Source organism: Canis lupus, chromosome 2 (genome assembly GCF_048164855.1).
Source record: "Canis lupus baileyi chromosome 2, mCanLup2.hap1, whole genome shotgun sequence".
NCBI lineage: Eukaryota > Metazoa > Chordata > Mammalia > Carnivora > Canidae > Canis > Canis lupus.
The window spans coordinates 60,358,780-60,364,562 of record NC_132839.1 but is presented as its reverse complement, the minus strand read 5'-3'; the positions used below and the strand labels follow the sequence as shown (position 1 = coordinate 60,364,562).

At 51.3% G+C, this 5,783-nt stretch overlaps 1 long non-coding RNA gene across 1 annotated transcript; it reads left to right on the top strand.

The window, feature by feature from the left end:
• The first annotated feature begins 605 nt into the window (after positions 1 to 605).
• Positions 606 to 2,420, top strand: LOC140610325 (uncharacterized). The gene is made up of 2 exons (XR_012012029.1): positions 606 to 823; positions 1,221 to 2,420. It is a non-coding gene; the product is annotated as an uncharacterized lncRNA (long non-coding RNA).
• The last annotated feature ends 3,363 nt before the right edge of the window (positions 2,421 to 5,783 follow it).

Genomic DNA, 5,783 nt, shown 5'->3' with positions numbered 1-5,783 from the left:
ATCTGTCTCTATGAGATCCCCAGCAGCCACAAATGGGCATTATTCCTGAGTGCTTCCTCACTCTGTGCCAGCCACTGACCTAAGTGCTTTCTGAGTTAGGATGATGGAACCGGGTAGCCTGATTCCAAGCCACGTCGTGTATGAGCACAGGTGCAAACACAGACACATTCGAGACCAGGAAGCATTGATTTGATGCTTTGCAGTTTTACTTACAACTCTCTGATCTTGGGACACTGGGTGGCTCAGCAGCTGGGTGTCTGCCTTTGGCTCAGGGCGTGATCCCCTGGTCCTGGGATTGAGTCCCACACGGGACTCCCCACAGGAAGCCTGCTTCTCCCTCTGCCTGTGTCTCTGCTTCTTTCAGCGTCGCTCATGAATAAATAAATAAAATCTTTTAAAAAACAAACTACTCTCTGATCTTGGATAAGACTCTCTGACCCTATATCTTCATCTGCAAAATGGTTCTTAAGAGCTACCATACTGAACCTTCAGGCCCCAAATCCTCCCAGGCTGTGGTGACTGCTTTATGCTCAGAAAGGACTCTGCTATCATCAGAAAAGTTTGCACCTAAATTTAGAAGGCTGGAATCTCTATTTTGAAGTGTCAGACAAGATAACAAGGGAGGAGAGCCCACCCTGACTTCTGTGGCTGTTCTGGTTGGCTCTGCTTGGAGCACAGTCTGGTATTTTCCATGTCTGGGTGTTCCCAGATGCCACCTGGGGTCTAAGCAAACTTTTGTCCTGAACCCCAAATACCATAGAAGCTGCACAAGAGCTAGCAGCCATTCAGACGATCCCCTGATGGCCTCTTCTGGACATTTATGGTGAGTAGGTAGGAGCTGTGGGGCCTGCCTTAGAGAAATCAGGGCATGATGGGGGCGGTACAGTCAAAACTCAGAGGCCTGTGTCTCCTCCTGAAAAATCACCTACTCTGTCAACTTGGGCAGCTGGCTTAACCTCTCTGAGCCTCATTTCTTCACTCTGTTGTGCCCAGCCTTTCACTGGCCAATGCCGATTGGAGATTTAAGGATGACTCAAAAAGGCCCTTCTTCCAGGCACTCCCAGTTTCATGGGAGAGGCAGCTAAGGAAATAGACAGTAACAGGCACTGTGCTGGGGCATCAGGAGGACTTCCTGGAGGAGGTGAGGTCTGGGCAGCATTTTCCTCTTCTGTCAATTGAGAGGGTCATAATAACACTTTCTTTTTTTTTTTTTTTTACAGAGTATGGTTTTATTTTATTATGAAAGTAATACACACTCCTGGTGAAAATTTCCAAGAGAACAGAAAGGTACTAAGTGCAAAGTGTCCCTGGCTCATCCCCAGAAGAAACTACCTATTGCCCACAGTATCTTGTGTCACCTTCCAGAAATGTTCTCCGTGAATGGAAACCCGAGTGAACAAAGCATAGAAGCCCAAATAAATGGTCACAACAGCTTCCACTTCTCAAGTGTTTACTAGGTGTTCCCTGATGGTATTTGCTCTTCTTGATTAACATCTCTTGGACATATTTCTATGTCCACAATCAGCTTTCCAAGATACTGAACGAGAAGCCTGGAGAGGCATAGGGAGCATGTGACTAGGCATCTCCCACTGCCTTCGTTAGTTAGCATGTGTCTGGCTCCCGCTGGAACTTCTCTGTGGTTGAGTTTCCAGGCCCTTGGCTTCCAGATGGAGAAACTGAAGTTGAGAACATCGAAGTGGGGTGCTAAGGCTGCATGGTGACCAGAGGCAGTACCACGCCATGAATCACGGTGTGCGGCTTTGGGGCCTGCGGGAGGCCATGCTGTCTTCCGTCCTGGCTTCTGGAAGGATAAATATAACCCTGGCAAGCCGGAGCCGGTGTTGAAAGCAGAGACTTAGCCTGAGAGTGCAGGCCAAAGGGCGGCCCTGCCCTCCCCCCGCAGGGCTCAGACCCACTGCACTGACCTGTCTCTCCGCATTCAGGCCTCCAGCCAGCGTCTCCCATCCACCCAGGAGCTTGCACAGAACCAGGTCTGTCCCCAGATATGTCACTCGCAGTTTTCACCCTGTGATTCTACTTCTGGGAGTCAGGGTCATGGTGATGGCTGCAAACCTTGAGGTTTCTGTGGTGTGGGCTCCAGGGGACCCAGGAGGAAAAGCATTTGGGCTACTTTGATCATCAGTTGCTGGCTCTGTGATCCTGAGCCTGGCATTTTTCCTTCTTTCCTTTCTTGTTTTTTTAATTGAAGTGAAATTCATTATTTAAAAAAATCAACAGGGCTGCCCGGGTGGCTCAATGGTTTAGCGCCGCCTTCAGCCCAGGGCCTGATCCTTGGAGACCTGAGATCGAGTCCCACGTTGGGCTCCCTGCATGGAGCCTGCTTCTCCCTCTGCCTGTGTCTCTGCCCCTCTCTTTCTCTCTCTCTGTCTCATGAATAAATAAATAAAATTTAAAAAAAATCAACATTTGTTTGTTTTTAGAGAGCATGTGTGCGTGAAAGGGGGAAGTGGCAGAGGGACAGGGACAAAGAGCATCTCCACTGGGCATAGAGCCTGACACCCAATAGAGCCTGACACTCCACTGGGCATAGAGCCTGACACCCAATCCCCCCACCTCAAGATCATGACCTGAGCCCAAATCAAGAGTCTTGCGCTCAACCGAGTGAGGCACCAGCAGCCCCCCAAAATCAATTATGTTTAAATGGACAACTCACTAGCATCCAGTACATTCACAATTTTGTTTAACCACCACCTACATGTAGTTCTAAAGCATTTCCATCATCCCTAAAGGAGGCCCCATACTCAGTAAGCAATTACCCTCCCTCCCCCAGCCCCTGGTGGCCACCCATTGATGGTGTCCCCGTGGATCTGCCTGGCCTGGCATCTCATAGAAATGGATTCAGACAATACATGGCCTTTGGTGATTGGCTTTTTCCACTTGGTATACGTGTTCTATGTGCAACTACGTGGTAGTGAGCATCAGCGCTCCGTTCCTTGTTAAGACTGAGAGATCTTCCACCAGTGGGGATAGATTGCATTGTATTTGTCTATTGTTCTAGCAATGGACACGTGGGGGCTGTTTTCACCTCTGGACTCTTGTGCATGAGATTATTATGACACTCCACTTACGTCAGCCTCACTTGTCACGCCTGCAAAATGGGGACAAGAGAAGGACCTACCTCCTGGAGTTGCTGGGAGGCTGAGTGGATTATAGATATGAGGCCCTTACCTGGCACCTGGTGAGTCCTCCATTGTTGATTCTGTTGGGAGTTTGCTCACAATCTGACGTTTATTGAGCACCTACTGTATACCATGTTAAGCGCTTTACCTGTATTAATTCATTTATGCCAATGTTTTTCCTTCATTCATTAATTCCTCCAGCAACTCTACAGGGTAGGACCCCCTGGGCAATTCTACTGTACAGAAAGCTTGGGCCCTGAGAGGTCAGCTCAGGAGTTGTGTGTAGAGGCAGGACTTGAAGCAGCCGACCTGACCCTGAATCCCACATTCTTAATGCCTTTTTGGTTTATACTCATGGGGTCATTTACACAGCCATCCACTGGGATGTCTGTAGTCGTCACCTCTGGATTGGGGACTGTGGGGGATTTTCGCCTTCTTTTCCCCCCTGGACTCTTCCACATTTCAGTAATTGTTTTTGCAAAACGCAAATAATAATTTTGTAATCAGGAAATAACCACAAATATGACTTTAGATCATAACATATATGCTAAGTGAAAAGAGCCAAACACAAAAGTCCAGGTACAGCTTGATCCCAACAGGTCAAAACGCGCACAGAAAACAACCAGGGGGACTGTTCCTCAACATACTAATAAGGTTTGCTGAGCCACGTGGGATGATTCTGTGACGATTTGGCATAAGTTTATTGTCTTTCTAGCTTTTCCAACTGTATTCTGACAACAGACAAATATCACTCTTATATTTGTTTTGTTGTTTGTTTGTTTTTTAAAGATGTTATTTATTTATTCATGAGAGACAGACAGAGAGAGAGAGAAGCAGAGACACAGGCAGAGGGAGAAGCAGGCTCCATGCAGGGAGCCCGATGTGGGACTCAATCCCGGGTCTCCAGGATCACACCCTGAGCTGATGGCAGACGCTCAATCATTGAGCCACCCAGGCGTCCCTCACTCTTATATTTGGAGAGAGATTCTAGAAACCAAAGACCCACATTCCCTGCTGGGAGCCCAGGGTGTTTCTGCCTTGGGCTGGCTGGGTAGGTGAGTCTGAGCCCCTGACAGGCCAGGAAGCTCCTGTGGAAGCTGTCAGATGGGGCGGTTCCTGCACCGAGAGACTGACCCAGGGCTTGCTGGCCAGACACTGCCGTTTGTCGTTTTATCTCCATCCAGGAATGCAGAGATACAGAGAAAACCTCAGGACCATTGGTGCCGAGACAGGGACCACCTCAGCCTCTGACTGTCCCTGTGCTGGCCACCCAGCCCAGCCACCTCACCTTTGCTTAGGCACTGCCTTCCACCTGGAATTCCCGTCCCCCCTGGGATGTGCTTCCCAGATCCTCATGCTCCCTCTGCTACAAGCAACAGGGCCCAGTGGAGCATTCCAGAGGGCCACCCACGATTAAAGGAAATTGTTTGTCCTGGCTTGTTTTGCGTGGCCCTCGTGCTCCCCCCTTACCCCCCAGGTGGACATCTCCATAGCACCTTCTCCCTCTGCTGACACACGCTTCAGTCTAAGGCCCCCATGCCCTCCCTGGTCCTGGTTTAAAGTGATCCCTCACACAGGGAAACGCGGTAGTCGTGCCTCCCTGGACAGGGCCATGCAGAAGCGAGGATGGCCAGGAAGATGGCTAAACCCCTAATGAAGCACAGCAGGGGCAGAAGGGCTGGACTAAGCTCCATCTGGGGAAGTCCAGAAGCTTCCTGGGGGCAGTGCCTTTCCTCAGGGCTGTGACAGACCGGTGGGAGTTTGACGAGATGAGCTAAGAGGAGAAAGACTTCTCAGCCAAGGAAGGGCGTGGAGGGCAGAGGACGCTGCGTCTGACCCCACGGCCACCCCTGCCTTGGCAGGACACCCAGGCTAGCCCAGCCCAACCCTGACAGCCCCTGCCAGGAGAACAGGTCAGAGCAGGACGGACCCTGGCGGCATTGCCTGTGAGCTGGGCGGGGACACGCCGCTTAAGCAGAGGAGGGTGGGTGGCCTAGGCTGGCCCCTTGGCCTCCCTGGGGCTGTCCCTCCGGCCAGGACACCCAGGCCGCCCAGCGAGGTGTAGGTCACAGCCCAGCTGGCAGGGCGGGAGGGCTGCCCCGCAGCCCAGACCACAGGATGGGTGGGAGCCCTGTCCCCACCCAGCTGTGCTGACACAGCCCCACCCAGGATCCAGGCCCAGCCTCCTGTGGGCTGGACGTGCCCCGTAGCAGGAGGAGGAACCTAGCCAAGGTGAACAACCACTCTGGACCTCAGTGTCCCCATCGGTAAAAGAGGATAAGCTTCTTCCCTCGCGGCTCTCAAGCACATCCGGGGAAATAATGTTGGAAAAAGTGCACTAACCGTTGGAAGCTCATTCACATTGGATTCTTGTTACCATTGCTACCATTATTATGACTTTGTTATTAGTGGTGACTATTATTATGGGCGAATGCCCAGTCCAATGGGAGAAGAAGACAATTCTGGATTTGATTCCAGCTCCGCTCTGGGTAGCTACGGATCTGGGCTGATCACGAGCCTCAGTTTCCCATCTGTAAATACCTAGGAAATGTGAGTCCCTGAGCTCTGCATGGGGCGTGGCCAGCCTCGGGGAAGGCTAAGGTCAGTCCAGAAGGGCAGGTCCAGCTGGGGCAGCTCCAAAGA